This window comes from Staurois parvus, unplaced genomic scaffold, assembly GCF_062004578.1.
Source record: "Staurois parvus isolate SC_StPar_1 unplaced genomic scaffold, SC_StPar_1.0 ptg000536l, whole genome shotgun sequence".
Classification (NCBI taxonomy): domain Eukaryota; kingdom Metazoa; phylum Chordata; class Amphibia; order Anura; family Ranidae; genus Staurois; species Staurois parvus.
This window is the reverse complement of record NW_028318332.1, coordinates 902,928-927,063: the sequence shown is the minus strand read 5'-3', so window position 1 is coordinate 927,063 and position 24,136 is coordinate 902,928. Positions and strand designations below refer to the sequence as shown.

At 41.5% G+C, this 24,136-nt stretch overlaps 1 protein-coding gene across 1 annotated transcript in view; it reads right to left on the bottom strand.

Moving 5' to 3' along the window:
- The window catches only part of WDR72 (WD repeat domain 72), a 379,206-nt gene extending 355,440 nt beyond the window's left edge, over positions 1 to 23,766 (bottom strand). The window contains exon 1 of the mRNA XM_089690609.1: positions 23,631 to 23,766. The gene's annotated coding sequence lies outside the window, so the exon portion shown is untranslated. The remainder of the gene's footprint in view (positions 1 to 23,630) is intronic.
- Positions 23,767 to 24,136: the final 370 nt, after the last annotated feature.

Here is a 24,136-nt window from a genome sequence, read left to right as displayed (position 1 = left end):
ACGCCCACACTAAAGCTCAGTAATGCCTCTCTAATGCCCATACTAAAGCTCATTAATGCCTCTCTAATGCCCATACTAAAGCTCATTAACGCCTGTCTAACGCCCATACTAAAGCTCAGTAATGCCCCTCTAATGCCCACACTAAGGTTACGTTCACACTAGCCTTGTGTGCAGGCGGCAGAGAGGCGTTTGCCAATTCTGCCTCTGCCAATTCTGCACATTACAGCACATGGTGCTGTTCTAACGGGAGCGTTTGCGTCGCGTCACGTTGCGTCGCGGCAAAATGGACGTCTCTGGTCGAGTCAGGAGGCTTTGAAGCCTCCTATTCTCGTCTATGGTGCCGCTCCGCAAACGCCCGGCCGGCGTTTGCGGTGCGGTTGCGGGGCATTTGCGGAGCGGTAACACCACTCAAACTGCATTATAGGCGTTTGTGGGGCATTATTAACGCTCAGCAAACGCCTAGCAACCGCCGCTAAACCGCGCATGCGGCGTTTGCGGAGCGTTAAAAACGCTCCGCAAACGCGGGACCAACGCTTGCCAAACGCTATAGGGGCGTTTGGCAAGCGTTGGCAAAACAGCCTAGTGTGAACGAGCCCTAAAGCTCATTAACGCCTGTCTAACGCCCATACTAAAGCTCAGTAATGCCTCTCTAATGCCCACACTAAAGCTCATTAACGCCTGTCTGACGCCCATACTATAGCTCATTAATGCCTGTCTAACGCCCATACTAAAGCTCATTAACGGCAGTCTAACGCCCATACTAAAGCTCATTAATGCTTGTCTAAGGTCCATACTAAAGTTCATTAATGCTTGTCTAACGCCCACACTACAACTCATTAACACCTGTTTAACGCCCACACTACAGCTCATTAACGCCTGTCTAACACCCATACTAAAGCTCATTAACGCCTGTCTAACGCCTACACTACAGCTCATTAACGCCTGTCTAACACCCATACTAAAGCTCATTAACGCCTGTCTAACGCCCACACTACAGCTCATTAACGCCTATACTACAGCTCATTAACGCCCGTCTAACGCCCACACTCCAGCTCATTAACACCTGTCTAATGCCCACTGCCACACAACACTGGCACACAGCACTGGCATACAACACTGCCGCACAGCACTGACTCACAACACTGCCGCACAGCACTGACACACAACACTGTCGCACAACACTGACGCACAGCACTGTCGCACAACATTGATGCACAGCACTGTCGCACAGCACTGACGCACAACACTGATGCACAGCACTGTCGCACAGCACTGACGCACAGCACTGACGCACAGCACTGACGCACAGCACTGACACATAGCACTGGCACAGTGCTAGCGGCTCTTCTTGGCTGACAGAAGTTTGCAGCGTCAGCTACGGTGACCAGCATATAGTGAAAGCATACAGTTGTGTCCCTATTCTGTCACTCTTCAAGGGGGAACCTCTCCTTATGCTTTTTTCTTCCTAACAACCCATCCTTATCCTCTCCATTCTTCTAAACCCTACCATACTTAACAGGGTAGTGCTGTTTATTAGCAATGCCCACCTAAGATCATTGCCAAAGGTCACAAGGGATTGCAGCGTAAAACACCTACAGAGTCTGTAGAGGATCAAAGTTCCTCTAAGCTTTCACTCTATTTGTACAATGGCACATTGCCACCTACTGGATGGAGAACAAACTGCACCTGCCTACAAGTTCATTCCACAGACCTATGGAGCCTGGTCACAAAAAAGAGATCTAATGTATGATCCCAACCCCCCCAACACACACACAAATTCATGAGCCTCTAATTTGAAGGAAACTGTCTTGGTTCAGGAGGAAATGGTATAATACTTTGTTGAAGACTATACTAGATCATTGCACACCCCCTAGCTTCCACAAAACCAGTCTACAATGTGAAAGTTCTTACTACTTAAAGTATTACTAAACCCAGGACCCTGCATCCACTACATCTGATCTCCCACAGTATACAGAACATGGAAGTGCAATTATTATAGTAAACATAAACTGCTAAATAAATTTTCTCATCAGCAGTTAGAGCAGACTTGTGGCTTCTATCAGTGTTCTGCCAAGCACTAGCTAAAGCTTGTAGGAGGTTTTCTTTCCACTCTAGAATGATGCAAAACCCCTGACCCTCTGTCTGAACAGTGTTGATTGGCCCTGAACTGATCCCATGCATTCTCCCAAAAAAAAAAAACCTCTCTAGCAAAACACACCAAACTGAGCATGTGCAAAATGCCTATGGTTCAGTCCATCTTGTCAGGAGATAAGAGGTGGTCGCTTGAAAAAGGAGAGGAACAGAGAAGAAAATATCAAATAGCCTTTCACACAATGCAGAGGATTATCCCCTTAGGTTCCACAGTGAGTAAAACAAGCATGCTATACTGCATACACAGACTGATTTTATTGTTGTGGGTTTAGTAACACTTTAACATGTCACTAAAGTAAAAAAAGATGTTTTAATTAAAAATAAAAATTTTGTATGACAAAAAGTATTCATAAGAACATTGTAGATGGACTCTATGCATTACTCCAGATATATTTGGGGCCCTTGTCTGTTTCCAATTGTTCACGATTGTCAGCCTTGCTGCAAATAAGATATGCATAACAACTTTTCGATAATATTTTACAAATCAGTCTATAGATATACCAAGTAGTGTCAACTGCGGAGATGCAGCAGTTAGGATCCCAGCAGTAGTTGATATAAAAAAAAAAAGAAAACCACTGATTTCTAGAAAATATGAACAATTTTACCTGTGTCTGCAATTGCGTAATAACTTTAAGGTAGTAGAGGAAGCATTTTGGACAATCTATATAGAATTGTATACCACCAATGTAGGATCTTTATAGCATTTTCCCAATGAGTGGCACAACGAGTAGCACTATAGGTGTATTTAATTGCACTCACCCATTCCTCATTCTGAAATATTAGGCCTAAATCCTTCTCCCACTTCAAACTGAAGAGAAGGAATTGTGGACTGGAAATTATCATAAAACTAGGAAATGCCACCTTTTGTAGTCGGGGGGGGGGGTTCATTATTTCCAAATCACATCCGCAGTTTCCATCTGTGGTTAGATGGTTTCCCCATTCAAGTTTTACCGGTTACTAGCTTCCCAGTGCATTTTTAAACACAGTATGAATTCTCCATGAATTGTGTAACTAAGGGCGTGATGGGGATTTGTCCATTGCCTAAATAGTTTGTGTGGAAATGTGTCCCTTTTTCGCACCTTAGAAATTTTTCAGTGAAGCAATAATATACAGTGTAGTCAGTCAACCTGGGCTGTGGGGTTTGCAGTGTATATCTAGCAGAATCAAGCAAGTATTGCTGACCAGAACACTGATATAGATCAGTCAAAGACATCATAGCCTTGTTCATCAAATGAGACATCAACTGTATTATGGCATACCTATCAACTCATTCTTTTAATGGTAGGTAAAATTTTCATGGAGACTTTCCTGTTTCTCCCTCCTGCACTGAATGTCATGTACTGACTGGCACTGTAGTATTAGGGTGGGCAACATTACTTAGAAGCCTAGAAACAAAACACGAAAGAGTGACAGCAGAAAAAAGACCAAGTGGTCCATTGAGTCTGCCATATATATATAATTTTTTTTTTTGTATTTATACTTTTTTTGTTTTTGTTATTTGTCTGACTTTAGATCTATGTTTGGTACAAGCATGTTTGAATTCATTCACTAGTGACTGTTTTACTACCGTTCCAGGAAGTCTATTCCAAGCATCAACTACCCTTTCAGTAAAATAATACTTTTTAAGATTGATTTTGAACTTTCTTTCTTTCTGCTAATTTGAGGTCATGTCCCCATGTTCTTGATCTTGGCTTCATATTGAAAATACTGCCCTCCTGAACTTTATTCACCCCCTTGATGTATTTAAAGGTTTCAGTCATGTCTTCCCTTTCCCTTCTTTCCTCCAGACTGTACATATTACGTTTCTGAAGCTTCTCCTAAGTTTTATCCCTCAGACCTTTCACCATTTTTGTTGCCCGTCTCTGGACTTGTTCTTTCTCATCAATATTTTTTTGTAAGTGAGGTCTGCAGAATTGGCCACAGTATTCTAAATAAGGTCTCATTAAAGACCTATATAGAGCAATCAGAACCTGTCTAGGGAGGGGGGAGCAGGCCTGACCAGATATTGCTTGGGAGATTTACCTGCCAAAATGTTAAAACAAATAAAAAAAATCCAAAAAGTGGTATGTGAAATTACACAGTGGGAAAAGGTTTGGTGAACTGGAATTAGAAGGGTTGCCACAAAATCTATAGGGTTATTGATGTCACTACCCAACAATCTCTGGAATTCCTAATGATTGGCACAGATAGATTTTGCAAAAGTGTCTCTAATTCATTCTAAATGTGGTACAGAATGCGCCAAATTCACGTACTTGTCTAGAATGCAAGCAAGACACTTTCAGAAAATCTATCTGCACCAGTTTCTCTCTCTGTACACCAAGCGATTTCACAACAGTTGGTATTTTATTTTGAATTTGGCACATTCATTGCTCCACAATGTAAAAGTGGAGCATTTTAGAACTACGTGAATTTGGTGCATGAATCACTGTCAGAACCAAAAATGTTGCAAATGTTTTATGAATTTTGGCGTAATATTTTAACAAGGTGGACTATGGCCAAGAAAGTAGTACAGCAGCTTCACTGAATTCCACCCCCCCTTCCCCAATATGTTCTGCTTGAATTTAAAGGAAACCCAAGCGCCACATAAGAACTTTGCCTACTTCATTATTTATCAAATTGTTCTCTTTGTTCCTCCCAAAACCTCCTGCTCTCTAGCTTCCTCCTCCCATGTTCGCCTCCAGGACTTTTCCCGAACCTCTCTCATTCTACGGAATTCCTTACTCCAGTCTGTGCCACTATCTCCTCCTCTGTCTATATTTAGATGATTCCCGAAAACCCTTTTTTTCAGAGAAGCCTGTCCTGCTCCTACCTTTATAATTGTACTTTTATTTTCTTCATCAGCTCACCCTTCCCAGTTATTACCTTTTGTATCTCTTGACCTTTCCTTTTAGATGGTAAGTTCTAACAAACAGGGCCCTCTGATTCCTCCTATACTGAATTGTATTGTAACTCTACTGTCTGCCCTCATGTTGTAAAGTGCTTTGCAAACTGTTGGTGCTATATAAATCCTAAATAATAATAATAACAAGATAGCCATGGACCATTTAAATGGTTGCAGCAGCTGTTTTGTTCACATAATCAGAGCTCACCAACTGACATGAGTAAGGGACTTTAACTGCTGCTATAAATCACAGCATTCCTTAGTGTAACCCATCCATAGACCTTCCAGTTCTCTCCATTCTTCTAATTTATCTCAGTCTTCCTGCTGCCACCACACATATAGTATGCATGTCATGGCAGAGAGATGGTGGTAAAGGGCAACTACTGGGAAGCAATATTGTGTCCTGGTTACTGCGTATCATTATGTGATTTATATCTGATATATTGCTTAGAGTCTGACCCAATGCTAGTAGCAGTGTGATTGGCATGGATAATACACAATTATGGCTTAGTTAATCAATAACAGCAATATTAACAGTGACATGAGCCAAATGTACACATACTGTGGTTGTTGCCAATGCTGATTAGAGAAGAATAGTTTATTAAACTGCTGCAAAAAACTCTGAAATGCACAATACAGACATCCACCTTATTAATAGTTACAATCTCTTACCAATCAAAATCCCATACTTGTTTTACCTTTTTATAAGTATTTCACATTCTCCTAATTTCCCCCTATTACTCTCTGTCTATGAGATTGTTTAAAAATTAGGCTAAAACTGGAATCAGGTAACACACCTAAATGCACATGTGAGTACAGTTTTATACACCGTTAGGCAAGTGTGCCTACAGTCTGACAAAACAGCCACCCCTGCCAGACAGAATAGTGAGGTCTGAGACCTCTGCTATTACTAAAGCAGCACGGGACCAGGACACAACACAAATGAAAATTCACTTTTCTGATGAACCTTTACAAAATAGTCTTGTATATTAAATACCCTACAAAAATAAATAACTTACACTGTGCCCAGACAGTCACAATTAGTACATAATTAAAGCAATAACCTACAATGTAAACAAACAATAATTAATGCAAACGCTGCTTGTGCAGACTCTCTAAACCTTAGTCTATATAGGGCATTTCCATGCAGGGTCACCATTAGAAATCTCCGGGCCCCATATAGCCTGCCTGGCAGTGCTCACCTCCCCCTTCCCCTGCGCCTGACTGTCCATGCTTTTAAATACCCTATTGCATATGCACAGTAACCTGCCAGCCATGACTCCCAGCAATTAAGTCAAAGTTCCCTGGGCTGCATCAGTTCAGCAGCAGTGGTCAAGGATAGAGAAGGGACTATTTATTATTTTTTGAGATCAGGCATGGTACTCGTATGTACTGCAGATCCCGACAAATAAATAAAAGTTTGGGCCTTCCCCAGCCAATTAAAACTAATTGTCAGTAGTTGCAGCATGAAAGATTACTCTGCCTGACCACGAAAATAAATAAATAGTCCCCTTTCTGTCCTCAGACACTGCTGCTAAGCTGATGGGGTCTGGGGAACTTTTATTTAAAATAGAAGTGCAGGATTTCAAAAAAATTCAAAATTTTTAGTCATCTTTATAGATTCAGCATTGATCTGATGCTGCACCTGTCCCCCGCCTCCTCTACACCGAGGACTGAGCAATCAAAGACCTCTGATCACTTGGTCTGCAGTGAGCAGTGTCAGTCAATGGCTCTCTGCTCTGCCCCTCCAGAGCTCATTAGAGATCCGGACTGTGGGGGGTGGGACAGGGGTGGACTGACCATTCGAACACTCGGGCACTGCCCGAGGGCCCAGGATAAGTAGGGGGCCCCATGAGATGCCCCTGGTACCTTTCATAGGCTTTTTTTGGGTGTGGTTTGAGTGTGGGAGAGGACACGGGCCCCATGATCCCCTATTGTCTGGGGGCCCCATGAGTTGTCAGTCCGCCCCTGGGGTGGGAGCAGCTGGCTTAGGCTCTCAGTGGCATGCTAAGAGGCTGAGCCAGCTGCTGGCCAGGCATCTGGGTGGATCCTGACATTATTGTCAGGATCCCTGTAGAGCTTGAACCGACTCCGTGCTGACAGCTTTAGTCCGCTATTCTGGGTGGAGGAATTTCAAAACTAAGTGCACTCCTGTGACCTACAGGAGAAGCATAGCAAGACAGCTTTGGCCATACTTCTCCTTTAATTCCTAGGTGCCATGTCCCATGGGATTACTGTGCATTCAGTCAAAGGCATTTAAAGAATCCCTTACCCTACTGAACTGATGGTGCCTAGGTCTGGTACAGGAGGACCAGCTCTACCCCCCTATTGCCAAACTTGTCTCCATGAAACCAGGTAAAGTTAAAAGACAGATGTGAGCCATTTGGTATGATAGTTAGGTATGGGAAAACATTATTCATTGTCCTAGAATATTGCTTATCATTTCTTAATCACAAAATGAGAATCTTACTGTCCATTCCGACACACAAAAATATAATTTACTGAAGCTCTCATATTCTTAATCCCAAATTCTATACTGTATACTGTATGTGGCTATATTTACCATACAGCATTTGTGCTAAAGTCCCTTCAACACCTAAAAGAGGTCTAATCATAGCAGAGAATTGATTTAGTGTTATACCATTAGGTTTAAAATGACACTCTGGTTTAAAAAAATATATATTTAAAGTGGTTGTACACACTTATATATATACCCAGTGAAGTAACTGGCCTCAGGTGACACCCAGAGATTAAGCAAATCCTCCTACATAAGGTACCTTGTACCTGTTTATCTGAAGTCTTCTCTTCTCTATAGAAAATCAAAGCCCAGAATTTATAAAGCTTGTCGGAGCTGTCAGAAAGAAAGGGGACGAAGAGCTGAAATCACACACTGCAGAGCTCAGTAACGAGAGCTCTGGGAGCTGATTGGAGGGAAGGGACACACCCCCCTACACACATCACACAGGAGCACAGCTGAGGCTGTCAATCACAGGCTGTGTGCTGAAGCTCCCTCCCCTGCAATATTTACCTACCATAAGTTGTACATTACACCAAATCTTTTATCTAAACTCAAAATACATTTGTTATTTTTAAAGGTAAAGTAGTGGTGATAAAAGAACTTGTGGGTTTAACCAATAGTTTTACATGGATGAATTCTTTGTGGTTCGCTCAACTGGGGGATGACTACATACAAAGGTGTACCTCTTACTCATGCCAGAAATACTAACAGGCCAGGATTTTTTTCTCAGAGAATGTTAGGGCCACAAAAGAAAATAATAGAGAAGTGGCCCCCTTGAATTGTCACCCTTATCACCCATTTGTTTTTTAAACACATTTTAATGATATTAGAGGGCTGTGACGGTCGTTATGTATGTACTGTAGCTCTCTATGGCTGCTTTGCTGGTTCTTTCTGTTTTGTGTTTCAGGTGACAAGCTGCCTGCTGTTGCTAGGAAGATTTACCTCAGCTGCTGAGCACTGGATTGGTGGCACATCTTTTGGCGGGAAACATCTATCCAATGAGTGTAACCTTTCACCTGTATATCCTCTCCTGTCACTGGGCGGAGTCAGCTTTTACCTCAGGATGGTCCTCTGGACTCACCTCTGGGTTATCTTAAGCCTTCCTTTTGGTTGTTTTGACAAGCTCCAAGTCACAAATGGATCATCTACATGAACTCCTTCAGACGACTAACTCCCCTGGAGGGAGGACTGGCTCAGACATTTTATTAGGCCATTTATTTATTTATTTTATCACTGTAACAGCTGCTTTATCATCTCCATCTGTGAGCCCTGGGCCTGTATTCTGCTTCTCATTTCTGAAGTGCTAGGGCTACCTTGGCCACTGAATAGTAGCGTACCTGAGGTCAAACAGGAAACGTTTCATCTACCTGTAGGAGCAATATCAGGACCGTCATCTGTGTCCAGGGGGCAATGAGGCATTGTAGTACTGTGTGGTCAAGATGTCTACCGCGCTTCAGCACATCGCTTTCCAAGGAGCCACCAGGCAGATGTAGAAGATGGTGAGGCTGGATCAGAAGTGTCTGAGCATTACATCCCGCTTTTGGTGGTGATAAGGACTTGGAGACAAAAAGAGAAGGACCACAGGGGAGGGGTACTATGCAAGAATACGCAGGTTGAGGAGGCCTACTCTTCATCAGATGTCCACAGTGCCACTGCAAGGCAGGCAGTGGCTCTGAAGCTGCTACCCTTGCCTGACAGCTCGACGCCTCCCCAACTGGTGGGTAAAGGCTCTGGGGACTGGGAACGTACACAGACTTCACTCTGCCCTGTCTGTCCCATCTGCACCAGTCTCAGTGTCAGTATCTTCTCCTTCAAATCCCGGTTTACAGTAGAACGCAGTGCAAGATATCCACAATCTGTGCACTTTTCCTGCACCACATTCAAAATGCACTGCCCTTGCGATCTGGAGTGGGTGTCAGTCCAATGTTAATGGCATCCCAAACCCAGGTCGCCATAGCAGTGCATTTGCCTTCACCGGATCGCACGGTACAAAAGTACTATGTGATCTGGCTGTGGTGCATTTCTAAAAGTAGAGCATGCACTACTTTGATTCAATGTGATGTGATCTGAGCCCATTCAAAATGAATGGGCTCAAATCGCACTGCACTGAAACGCATGTGAATTGCACAGGAATGCAGTGCGCATTCCTGTGAAATTCATATGCAACTCAGTGTGAACCTAGGCAACCTAGGCTCTACTTTTCTTTTAGTAAATCACGGTGCATTTCTGCTGCATAAATCTGCTCTACAAAACACTGGTCTGGTCATGATTGGCTTTTCTGAGGGTTTTATTTACTTCCTTTTTAGAAAATAGGCTGTTTATGGGTTGTCTGTTTTACGTCTGTAAATGAATTGCCTGGTGTTGTACTGTATCAATTTCAAAATAAATTTGTGAAGGGAAGAATCCTCCCCCCCTTTTATACTTCCTTCTTTTGGTTATTTAGGTTATCACCTCTAGCTGTGATCCCTGAAGAATCCAATTAATTTAATCATTTGTCAGTTCCTAAGGGGTAATTGACACCGTGCAGTGACAGACGGTTTACTGCACTGTAGAACATCTTTCACTGCGGGGACACACAGGCAGCAATTGTCTCCTATGTGACCCTTTCACACTGCAACACAGACTATGGCTGTGCTGCAGAGTGCTGCGATGAAATGCAGACATGCTTTTTTGCATACAAGCTAAATTGCATGGCAATTTACGGCACTGTAGGGAATCACGCTGCGGTACATTACCATGAATTAAGTATATGTTTTGTACACTTAACATAAAGTTTGTACAAAAAAAAAGGGAGTCGTGGGATGTGTTGATTGCGCACCACACTGCTACCTACCACAGCCAGGAATGGACAGCTGCTGAAGCAGTAAAGCTCTCCATTATACGTTAATTCACCCTTAGCGTTCTTGTTCTTTATTTATCTAATTTAAGATAGTCTATTCTCATTGATATACTGTACTTAACTTTAGATCATTTTTGTGATTGGATCATTTGGTCCAGAGGCCCTGTGTTCTCTACTTTTGGTTAGGAGCTTGAAACTCCCTGGTCTTCCAGTTTGATGGTTAATGCGACAAGGGGCAGACTGACAACTCATGGGGCCCCCGGGCAACAGGGGATCATGGGGCCCCTGTGTCCTTGCCCAAACTCAAAAAAGCCTATGAAAAAGGTAACAAGGGCATCTCATGGGGCCCCCTACTGACCCCGGGCCCTTGGGCAGTGCCCGAGTTTCGAAATGGTCAGTCCTGAATGCGACATATCATATCCCTTTGGCTGATGAACCACAGTTCTGCCTTGCTCCACATTTAAAGGATAAGTTCACCTTTTGTAGAAAAAAAAAAAAGTTATTCAAGCCATCAGTTTTCGGCAGCACCTAGATTTGTGAGCAACATTTTTCAAGGATAAAGCACACACAGGGCAAATGATCTGATGAGCACCTTGAGAACTGAGAATTTCTACTACATCCATCCAACCTGATATTGATGTGTTAGCTTATCAAAAACAGTGTCACATATTGCACTATTTTTATTTTGCCCTCTTTTAGTTTTATTATAAAAAATATTAAAGAAAATATTTGTGAAGTTTAATTACTCAGATAGGTACATGATCTATATCAGTGATCATTAACTTGTGATCTGCCCGACTTTTTCTGCTAATCAGCTATCCTTATTGTTAGTGTATTTTATGTGTGGCCCAAGACAATTCCTTTTCTTCCAATAATGCCCAGGAAAGTCAAATGGTTGGATACCCCTAGCCTACAATGTCCTTAAAGTGGAGCTCCACCTAAAGGGGAAAGCTCCGCTGTAAGGTCTCATCCCCCGCTCTGTTAAGGATTGGCATCTTTGAGGAGCAGGTACCCAATTTTGACAGGTACCTGCTCCCACTTCTGCTGTGACCACCTAGGCGATCAAAAGCGGAAGTTGTCCTCCCCCTCCCTCCCCGTAGTGTTCTGGGATACGTGACAGGTACCAGAAAACTACATGACCATTGACAATGTGCAGCGTTACTCATGCATGTGCAGTGGGCACCTGGATGTGAAGCCACAAGCTGTCACAGCTGGGTGCCCACACTGAAGATGCTGGCCCTTGGAAACCCAATTACGGTGAGGGCAATGCTGGAACAAAGGACAGGTGAGTATTTTGTAGATGCTGACTTTTTATTTTTTTATGTTTTGACTGGAGCTCCACTTTCACATAAATATGTTTGTTTGCAGTTATTTCTGATATGATATTTAATTATCTTGCTTAAACAACCAGCATTATCTATGCCACTGGTTATTTATCCCTTTGAGGACAGGGCAGAACTCTTTTGCCCTTTTTATGCAATGTATCAAAGTGGTTGTTTCCACACTCATTCATCAAAACTGTAGGCAGTAGTTTCCTTTTTAGAAAGGTACACAATGCCTTTGCATAGAATTCTCACTTTTGGTCAAACAGTTCCTAAAAGGACTTTAGCTGCACTGTTTACATACTGCCATGGAGTCACTAATTGCAATCAACATGTCACGTAATATCACTACTGCTATGGAATCAATCTTTTCTTCTGCATATAGAACACCATAAAACTGCATTCCCTCTCAGTTCAGTCTGGATAGTTGAGGTAAGGTGTTAACTTGCTGGACAGAAGTGTTTGCAGAATCTGATTAGCAAGATAGGTGGTTATCTCATCATTTCTTGGGCAAGCTCAGCAGAGCTAATTCAGCTAACTATTCACAAAGCTTCCACTTTTTTTCTGTCACACATAGATGGCTTTCCTTACTCAGAATCCTGAAGTGTAATTAATGTTTTGAATAGAGTTGAGAGGGATTAAAATACTGTCTGTTCCTCTATTAAAGAGATTCACCCTCTCTATTTGTCATGTTTAATTTTATCATTGAAAAAAAAAAGTAAAAAAAAAAAAAAAAAATCACAAATTTTGGGTTGTCCCCAGAAAAGTAACAGAGGGGACATTTTCCAGTAGGGACTTTAGTTCTCTTAATTTGTAGGGAAATTCTCTTACTTCCTGTTCAGATATGGGACAGGAAGTGAAGGTAAATCTCCCCAATGGGACACAGATGGCAAAAAATAAACTGACAGGGGTTATAATCCTCCCTTGCTCTATCCAAAAAGTTCTACTTTCATTTAAATCTGTCCTTAAAAGATGTTAATGATGCAGGATATGCAGTTATTACATTGAGAATGCATGAGGCCTCCATTCAGTGTTTGGGTACGAGGGTTTCCTGCTCTATATATCCATCCTGCTCTTTGCATTTATTACACATGCCTCTGCCTTTTATATTTATTAAAAAAAGAAATCAAATGCATGAATAGTCAGTCATTCCTATGTTTTTTAGCGTAGATGATTTTATTTTTCCTGCACTTAAAATTCCAACTCTCTTGCAGAGTATATGGGGTATGTATTTGAATGGCTGGTTGACCATATTCCTTATTTGTGAGCTGCGTCGGATATCCTTGTTTTTCACCTGGAAAGAAATCATTTGTGTAGATACAAAATCTTAGACATTCTAAATAAAATGGTAACTGTTCTGTCCACAATCAAGTGGCTTTTTATGCCAGTACTTCTGTTCATAGAAAAATTGTAGTAAAATGTGAATTGATTGATATGCTGATCAATATTCTGTAGTGGTGACTCCTCGTTTTCTCTATTGTGAACTGGAGAGTTCCATCAGAGGTCTCTTTAGCAGAGTTTTGGCAGAGCTCCCAGCTGTCCTGCCTTTGAGACCAAATTCCTCTGTCCCTCATGCGCCTCAGTTGTCTCTCTTTTTGGACTGATGTGTACATTTTTATGCAAAATTGACTATTTTATTGCCAAAAATGTTATGATGCACATAACTTTTTAGCCAGTCTCTAGATTACTGTGTTTGTTATTCTGAACTCCCAATATAAATAAAAAGTAGAGGCAAGCAAAAAGTACTTGTGTTGTCTAGCCAATCATTTTCTGCATATTAGATCTTTGAGATCCTTTGCTTTGTGTCCTTTGTGTCCTTTGCTGCCTACTGTATGCTAAAAGGTGTAGCTCTTTCTAATTTTAGAAATTTGGGAGGTATGGTTTTGGTACACTTTCTCATATATTGGTAAGGGCATCTTCAATACTGGATTGTAAAGACTGATTGTTTAAGCAGTAGTGGTATGGTGGGGCCAGATTGGTAGCCTGGCTTTTAGTAACATCACCCATTTTGTGTGTGGACAGTGGTTGGTAAACTGCTATTTGGAATATAAGATATGGTATAAGATATTGCTGCTTGAGTCTTAGCAACTAAGCATTAGACATTAGCATTTTTTTTTTGAATGCCAATTCCATTTTTTGGGATTCAGATGTATATGAATCTCCAAATGGAAAATAGTTGGAACAAAATTAACTTTTGTTTCATTCAGATGACATCAAATAATCCGATAAAATATTTGGGTTTGCTCGATAATTTGGATTTGTATAACAAACTGATCTGAATTTCATTCCTATCGGATATACATGACGCCAGTCAATATTGGCCAAGCAGCTCATGCCATTCCTTTTGGTGTGTAAGACTAGAATTTCTTTTAAGCCACTTGGACCACCAAATCCATGAAACACATGCCGAATATACAGAATGAATTCCAAAAACAAACAGGTTCAACATAACGCATATGACAAAACAAAATTCTTTAATGAACAAATGCATCCAAAATGAAACAACTGAAAATTTCCGGTGTGTTCACATCTACTAAGCATGTTGGTTTGTTAATGCTTACCACACCGACACAGGTTGAATTTGATGGACTGATATCTTTATTTAGCCCTACCAATTATGTAACTATGTAACAGCGGTTCTGTTTGGTATTAAAGGTTAAAGTTCCTTTTATAATTAAAATGGATTTAAACCAAATAAAGGGGCCGCTGCCTAAACTTTTTTACAATTCTTGTCATGTGCAAAGGCGGACTGACTGGCTCCTGGGGCCCTCGGGTAATAGGGGATCATGGCGCCCCCTGTGTCCTTGCCCAAACTCAAAAAAGCCTATGAAAAAGGTATCAGGGGCATCTCATGGGGCCCCCTACTGACCCCAGGCCCTCGGGCAGTGCTGAGTTTCTAAATGGTCAGTCCGCCCCTGGTCATGTGTTACTTTGTTAATTAGGTATGTTCTTACAGTTTGATGGGTGCTAATGGGGTGTACAATCCCAAAGGTGCAGGTACTCTCCCCTCCCTTAAGCCACCCCTTGAGACCCCCCCCCACAAATTTCTTAACCTTCCTGTGAGTCACCTCTTAAACCAAGTATCATTTTTTGGTGCCAAATCATTTGTATGGAATTTGTTAATGATAAAAAGTAATGCAGTAAACTAGATCCCCTGCAGACCACAACCATAGACCCCATGTGCAATAATAGATCACCCCCTGTAAATATAGATCTTCCCCAGCAACAATAGATCTCCCACTAGCAACAATAGACCCACCCCAGCAAGACTAGACCCCCTGTCAGCAACAATGGACCCTCTAGTAGCCACCGTCAATAGACCATCCAGCATGCCTCAGCAACCATTGACCAATACACATACATTCAGTGCTGGAGGTTCCAGAACTGTGTATCACCGTGTTCCCGCTGAAAAAAAGACCCTGTTAATAGGTTAAATAAGTAGCCTGGACCTCATGCAGCTGGCTGGTGCAACGAAAAAGCTGAAAAACTCCTGTTTTGTATAATACAGCCATCCACAGATGGAATTCCTGTATAAAATATTTTTTCAAAAAGAGAAACCCTTCAACGTCCAATGCTTTCAAATGCTTTTCAGTGGTGAATCACCCTTTCAATGGCTATAGTACTTACACAAAGTGTATATTCTTTCTTTAAGCCCATTTGAGACACTAGAAAGTAAATTGTATTCAACTCATAATCATGACATTACAAGAGTTTAGAGAAAAGTACAACGATGTGAAATGATAAATGCAATACAACCAATTTCATGTTTTATAAAAACAACTGTCTTGTAGCCCTTGGCTTTGTGTTTCTAGAAGGAATGACACAAGAAACATTTATTTCATTCCGCACAATAATTCACCACAATCAAAGAGAGCACGGCAAGGGCAATACCATCTCCCAGCTGCTGATTACATCAAAGCTTTGCAGCACAAATTCAATTTTATGATGTTAATCTTAGCCTGCCACTCAGAAATTTTCTCTCAGGGATATGATTTTTCTCAGGATTTCATTTTAAGAATGATTTTCTTCTTCTGCAATCAATAAAGATATGTTTTCATCAAAAGACTCTATCTTGGCACAATTCAATTGGCTATGTCGATCTCTTTTGGTGACATAGTATTAATTAAAATGGTTTATGTAGCATCTAAAAGGGAAAATTGGGCAGTGGAGCACACAATCACTTCATACAAGAGCAAACTGTACAAGACTTACTTTGTACTGTAGTGTGGATGAATAGATTATTGTCTGCTCTAACAACCTATACATGGCTTATCTTACTGTACGCATCCATTCTACCTTGCTATAGCAAGAGCATTTGAAGTAAGAGTGTATAGTATACCAATATGTCAGTATATAAGTGTATACACACAAAAAAAAAAAAAAAAACACACGCACTATACTGTCAAAAGTATTGGGATGCCTGCCTTTACATGCACGTGAACTTTAATGGCATCTGAGTCTTAGTCCGTAGGGTTCAATATTGAGTTGGCCCACCCTTTGCAGCTATAACAGCTTCAACTCTTCTGGGAAGGCTGTCCACAAGGTTTAGGAGTGTGTCTATGGGAATGTTTGACCATTCTTCTAGAAGCCCATTTGTGAGGTCAGGCACTGATGTCAGACGGGAAGGCCTGGCTCGCAGTCTCCACTATAATTCATCCCAAAGGTGTTCTATGGGGTTGAGGTCAGGACTCTGTGCAGGCCAGTCAAGTTCCTTCACCCCAAACTCACTCCTCCATGTCTTTATAGACCTTGCTTTGTGCACTGGTGCGCAGTCATGTTGGAACAGGAAGGGGCCATCCCAAACTCTTCCCACAAAGTTGGGAGCATGAAATTGTCCAAAATGTCTTTTACGTTGACGCCTCCACCAAACTAGACACTTGGCACAATGTAGTCAGGCAAGTGCCTTTATCATAGCAACCATCAAACCCAGACACGTTCATCAGATTGCCAGACAGAGAAGTGTGATTCGTCACTCCAGAGAACACGTCTCCACTGCTCTAGAGTCCACTGTGCTTTACACCACTGCATCCGACGCTTTGCATTGCACTTGGTGATGTAAGGCTTGGATGCAGCTGCTCCGCCATGGAAACCCATTCCATGGAGCTCTCTACACACTGTTGTTGTGCTAATCTGAAGGCCACATGAAGTTTGGAGGTCTTTAGCTATTGACTCTGCAGACAGTTGGCGACTTCTGCGCACTGTGCGCTTCAGCACGCGCTAATTCTGCTCTGTCATTTTACGTGGCCTACCACTTTGTGTCTGAATTGCTGCTGTTCCCAGTTGCTTGCACTTTGTTAATTTTTTTTTTCTTTTTTACTTTTTTTTTTAAAAGAAATATTTATTGGGTTTTGATCAATACAATAATCAAAAATCAAGAGAAAGAATACTGGCGATTTGTGCATTAGTAACAGTACAAAATATGAAATTGGTTGCAACATTCATAACATAGCTCATTGTACATTGTAAAGTAGCTTATGGTGTATTTGCTTGGTGATCATGAGCATAATACAAGGTATATCTGGCCTGAAAATGAGCGTTCTGAGCCTGGGTAGTAGCAGCTCATTACTGAAGAGGTGTCTGTGCTGTGCATCGGCTCTTTAGAAATATAGTGGTGTGTAGGATTAGAACAACAAAATAAAAAGAAGAAGAAAATGATGGAACAAAAGTCAGAAGAGGGGAGAAGAAGGAGATGGGCAGTGAAGTTGGAGAAGGACATGGGGGGGAGAATAAGGGAACTAACAGAACCTGAGGAAACCAATGTTATCTTTTGAAAACTTTAAGGTAAGGTGGCGGACAGCCAAGGAGGTGGCAATTTCATGTTTTATGGAAGAACGTGGATACCTGGGTACGGTATAGGAGAATAAAAAACAATATTTATACATCTGAGTAGGGGGAATCAAGAGACAATATATTACAAGCGCAGTAGTATAGTAATCATGTCATGCCATACATTTGGGAACTTTGGTCAGTGCGGAGATTTGTAGGACCTGATAAGTTCGCTCTGTTAACCTGTCAGAAGTTCTCGTTGTTCTGATATAGAGAAGGTTCTGGCGATGTATAAGTGCCATTTGCGGGCAAAAGAGTCCGTTTTGCGAGGGCAGGATAGTAGTAGATCTAGCCACTTTGTTATAATACCACTGACAGTTGACTGTGGAATATTTAGTAACAAGGAAATTTCACAGATGGACTTATTGGACAGGCGGCAACCTGTCATAGTACCACGCTTGTATTCAATGAGCTCCTGAGAGTGACCCGTTCTTTCACAAATGTTTGTAGAAGCAGTCTGCATGCCTAGGTGCTTGATCTTATACACCTGTGGCCATGGAGTTGATTGGAACACCTGAATCCAATGATTTGGCGGGGTGTCTCAATATTTTTGGCATATATAGTGTGTGTGTATGTATGTATATATACATATATATATATACACACATATATACACACACACACACACATTATATGTACACATACACAGTATTTGTATCGCAAACATTTTGTGATAGTAATATAAGTCATAGGTCGGCAATCAATCATACACATAACAGTATAAGATTGATGACTTGCAAGTTAAAAAGCAGTCGTACATCAAATAGGAAAGTTGTAATGTATCCATTTTTAAACTAGTTTTCTTTTAACAACTGCACTAATGCCTAATAAAATTCAGAGGTAGGACTCACGCACTATATTCTATACAGGTGTACTTCAGCCCCCCTGGTTGAATGAAAGTTAGTGCAAATACTTATAAGAAGTTAGAGTAAAGGGTTTTTCGAGCATAAATTAACACACAGAAGGTAGGTTCAGACACATTCCACTGCAATTTTTAGGAATAACTCACTGAAATCCGAACAAGAGTCTAGTAAACATCCCGGATATGTTACAATTTGAAACACGAAATCATAAATTATAATTTAATAAATAAGCATAATAAATTATAATATAATAAATTGAATTCAATAATATAATCAAACCAAAAACACTGAAATTTGAAATAGAGCGCCAAGTTCGCACATCACTGAGCAAAGTCGCAAAATTGTTTTTAGTGTCTGATGACGAATTTCCCCAGGAATCATTATCACTCAATTCTGCAAGTGGTTCTGATTTACTATCTCTGTTCTCTAGCTGGTCTACAACCTCTTTTGAACTAAAGGGACGCTTTTTGAACGCCATGGACTTTTCTCAGTTTCCAGGCAGAAAGAACAGTAAAAATGCAGGCAGGGCGCAGAACAAAGCACTCGGGACAAAATATACGTGAAATGGTTTGATACAGTAATGTTATACTATGTGATTTTAGTGTATTTAGTGAATGTCACTTTTACAACTTTCAAATTTCCCGCCAGTTCCGTCCCCTATATGTCCTGACGTCGCAGGGAATGGAACCCAGAAGACCGAAGCCGGCATTCGCCGGAGGACATTGCCGGGGACACTGCAGGAGGGAAATTGCGGGAGCGCATTACAAGGTAAGTGAAGAAGAGATCCCGGAGCAACGCTGCAGGGTATTCCAGAGTGTAGCTCGGGGTTACTGCTTGTGGTGCTGCAGGAGATCAAGCATGGAGCACAGGGAGGAAGACAGGAAACGGAGCGGATAACAGGAGTAGGTAACAGGTAGCAATTAGCAGGTTCAGGGAAACAGGATAATACAGGCTCATAGGAAACAAACACCAAGGCACTGACTACAGGCCTGATTACTGTTTAAGTACACCTCCTGCAATCAGCCTCAGGTGATGACTTGATTGCAGGAGGTGAGATCCTGGCTGCTGAAAGGCACTTGCTGGTAAGTCCCGGTACTACAGCCCATAGAGCAGGTGAGCCACAGCACCACCAGCAGTGAGCCCTTTCCTGACAGACTGCTCCCCATTAAGGATTGGCACCTTTGGGGGGCGGGGGAAGTGGGTACTCGAGTTTGACAGGTACCTGCTCCCACTTCTGGTCCGATCGCCTAGGCGATCTGAAACAGAAGGTGTCTTCCCTCCCTCCCTATAGTCTTTTGGGACACGTGACAGGTCCCAGAAGACTACAGGACCATTCATGAAGAGCAGCGCTACACGCACATGCGCAGTGGGTACTCGGCTGTGAGTCCACACTGAAGATGCAAATTCAGGATGGCCAGTGAAACGGGCTGCGGGGAGGACACCGCCAAACCGAGGGACAGGTAAGTGTCTGTTTTTTAAAAGTCAGCAACTACAGTTTTTGTAGCTGCTGACTTATTTTTTGACAGCGTGAGTGGAACTCCGCTTTAACCAGTTCACCTACAGAGAGCAGCTATGTCTGGTATTGATAAGGTTAATTATTTCTTACACAATATTCAACTTTGAGCGACAAAAGATTTATCATAGTTAACAGAAAAATATTGTATTTTTTTTATATAACATGGGATAAAAGAAATTGCATCACTACTCTAATGAATAAACCACTATATCTCAATCATGCGTGGTCACACATAGCTCTCTGCTCTCTTTTAGGTTGACTGCAGATACTGTACTTCCCGTAGTATTGTCGCTTAGGAAATAACTCTTTTGTCTGAACACCTTTTTATACAGCTATCTATGAATGCATCTATTTATTATTATTAACATTTTTTGAGAGCTTTAGAATTTTTTTACACTTTCTGTTGGTTTCCATCAATTGTAATCAACTCCCAGAAAGACAAATACATTGTGATTAGTCATTTACACAAAGATAATAACAATCTCCTCAACCTCATGTGATAGCACTGAGTACATAAGTATTCAATTGGCAAGCACTATGTATGGCAGGTGAAAGGTAGGGTAGACTAACTACCTGCCCCATAAGTATAAGCAGCTTTCAAGGCCAGTATTAACATGAATCTGTTGCTTTACTCTGCAAAGCCAAAGCGCGGGTTTATTTTAAGTTCCGATCACATCACAGAATACAGTGTGGGAAAGACACGTTCTGTGCGCATTTCCCGCATCACGATCAGATGCTCTGCCCTTGCAATCAGTATGGGCAACACAGTATCTAAATAGTTAGCACTTCCACCTGGCAGTACTAGGGTCATCAGTTCAAATCCCAACCATGGCACCACCTGCCTGGAGTTTTCATGTTCTCCCTGTGCCTGCATGGGTTTCCTCTGGGTACTCTGGTTTCCTCCCGCACTCCAAAGACATGGTGGTAGGTTAATTGGATCCTGTATAAAATTGTCCCTAGTATGTGTATGTATGAATGTGAGTTAGGGACCTTAGATTGTATGCCCTTTGAGGCTTAGGGACTGATGTGAATTTACAATATACAGTTGTGTTCAAAATAATAGCAGTGTGTTGAAAAAAGTGAATAAAGCTCAAAATCCTTCTAATAGCTTTTATTTCCATACACACAAATGCATTGGGAACACTACACATTCTATTCCAAATCAAAACATGAATAAAAACATATCAATTTTGTGTTGTTCCTCTAAAAAAATTGAAGAAAAGTGAATATTAGACTGTTCAAAAAAATAGCAGTGTTTGTATTCTTCTTTACAATCTCAAACATTCACTATATAAACTGAAAAATGTTTGAAGATTTTGCTTTCCTTTGAATCACTTCATTAATATTTAGTTGTATAAGCACTGTTTCTGAGAACTGCTGTACATCTGTGTTGCATGGAGTCAACCAACTTCTGGCACCTGTGAACAGGTATTCCAGCCCAGGATGAATGGACTACATTCCACAGTTCTTCTCTATTTCTTGGCTTTGCCTCAGAAACTGCATTTTTGATGTCACCCCACAAATTTTCTATTGGATTAAGATCCAGGGATTGGGCTGGCCACTCCATAACATCAATCTTGTTGGTCTGGAACCAAGATGTTGCATGTTTACTGGTGTGTTTGGGGTCGCTGTCTTGTTGGAACACCCATTTCAAGGGCATTTCCTCTTCAGCATAAGGCAGCATGACCTCTTCAAGTATTCTGATATATTCAAACTGATCCATGATCTCTGGTATGTGATAAATAGGCCCAACACCGTAGTATGAGAAACATCCCCATATCATGATGCTTGCGCAACCATGCTTCACTGTCTTCACAGTGTACTGTGGCTTGAATTCAGTGTTTGGGGGTCGTCTGACAAACTGTCTCCGGCCACTAGACCCAAAAAGAACAATCTTACTTTCATCAGTCCACAAAATGTTGCGCCATTTCTCTTTAGGCCAGTCAATGTGCTTTTTGGCAAATTGTAACCTCTTCAGCACGTCTTTTTTTCAACAGTGGGACTTTGCGGGGGCTTTTTGCAGATAGCTTGGCTTCACATAGGCGTCTTCTAATTGTAACAGTACTCACAGGTAACTTTAGACCTTCTTTGATCTTCCTGGTGCTGATTGTTGGCTGAGTCCTTGCCATTTTCTTCTATCCATTCGAATAGTAGTTTTTCGCTTTCTTCCACGTCTTTCAGGTTTTGGTTGCCATTTTAAAGCATTTGCGATCATTTTAGCTGAGCAGCCTATCATTTTCTGCACTTCTATATATGTTTTCCCCTCTCCAGTCAACGTTTTAATCAAGGTACGCTGTTCTTCTGCACAACTTCTGGAACAACCCATTTTCCTCAGAATTTCAGAGAGAAATGCACTGTAACCAGCATGTACAACATTTGCTGCCTTCCTTCCCTAAATATGGGCAATAATTTCCACCTGCTTTTCAAAGAATGAATGACCTCACTAATAGAACTCCACACTGCTATTATTTTGAACATGCCCCTTTCACTTAGTGATTCAATTACACAGAATCAGCAGCATGCATGTCATGACTGTTGGGTCTGTTGGATTTCTATTACTCTACTACACCTGCTATTAAATTATTTGCCACGTAGAATTATCATTTCTACCAAAAACAGTGATTGATCAGGTTAGTGATGTCTGACTGCTATTATTTTAAACACAACTGTATATGTAAAGCGCTGTGTAAATTGACGGTGCTATATAAGTACCTAAAATAAATAAATATGCGGGTGCAATGTATTGATAATGGTACCCCAAACACAGATCGCAAACACAATGTTTTGGTGAGACACATTTGTAAAAGTAATGCATGCACAACTTTCACATTCAGATGAATAGACTGCAAAATTGCACCACACAGGAACATGCGTTCCTGTGAGATCCTGTAGTGAACCAGCCATAAATTGAAACTAAACCGTCCTACACTTTCAGTCAAGAAAGCTGCCATCTTGACCTCAGTTTGATCTGCAGTTGCCATGAAGCTACAAATGTGGTCAGTTAAGACACCAGCCATTTGATGGCCCCACAGAATGGTTGAGAACTAACATAAGCACACTAGTAACTGTAACAGATATCATTCAAGGCATACCTTGAATTTAAAGTGGAACTAAACCCATCAATTTAACTATTTCCCAAAACAGTTACAATGTTGTGAATGCTTGCTCTCGCAGTTGCTTGTGCTTTCAACAAAACTGTCAAGCCACTAAATGGCTGGTATCATAACAGATCACATATACAGCAACATGCCAACTGCAGATTAATCAGAGGCTACGATGGCAGCTTCCTTGGCTGTAAAGGATAGGACGGTGTAATCCCACTTTAACTATTTTGGAAAACATTTAAATTGGTGGGTTTAAGGGTTTGTAAATAGAAAACAAGATGTTTAAAAACATCATACTTCTCTAGCAATACTGATACTATATTTAGCCTTTATTGGCTCTTCATAACAGCGTCATTTAAAATATTTTTCCATGTTTGGTGAAAGCAATTACCAATAGGCCCCTACAAAGAGAATGACAGGAGCATAATGTAGCAGTCCATGAGTATAATTGATAGCATGAGTTCAGATATGGGCAAGGGCAATCCAGTGTGCACTAGGGCAGGCTGCGATGGAGTGAAGCAAACTCTGGAGTAGAAGAGACAAAGGACGCAGCGCCTCTAAGTGTAAACTGTATAACACATTTAATAAAAAAGTAAGCGTAACAACTCACATCTTGAACAATAAAAACAGTCTCATAGGGATGTGTTGTGGTAGGTCTGTCGCCAGATATAAATGCTATTCCAGAGAGGAGTGGACCTTAATTTGGTCAGCAGGAGGCCCTGCACTGTAAGGCAAGGATGTTGAAGCCTGGCTGGATCTCCACTATGTCCGGAGCTGTACACGTTGGGCGTCTGACGTCATCGGGATGCGACGCGTTTCTGAGCATGCGCTAGACCAACGTCAGCCGGCACGGTCTTTCATCAGGCAAGGTGGAACAGGAAAGTAGGAGGGGAGGGGGAGAGCCTTGCATGGAACAATCGGAATTGATGAACAGAGCCGGAGGCTGGGAGCAAGGGGAAGACTGATGACAGGACAGCGGAATGCTGTCTGTCAGCGGGGAACATGGCATTTGGCTATAAATATTACATACAAAAAGACAAATGGGGGGGACATTAAAAAGGTTAATATAGGATCCTCACAATGCATAAGAAGATAACCTATACAAATTGACAGTTA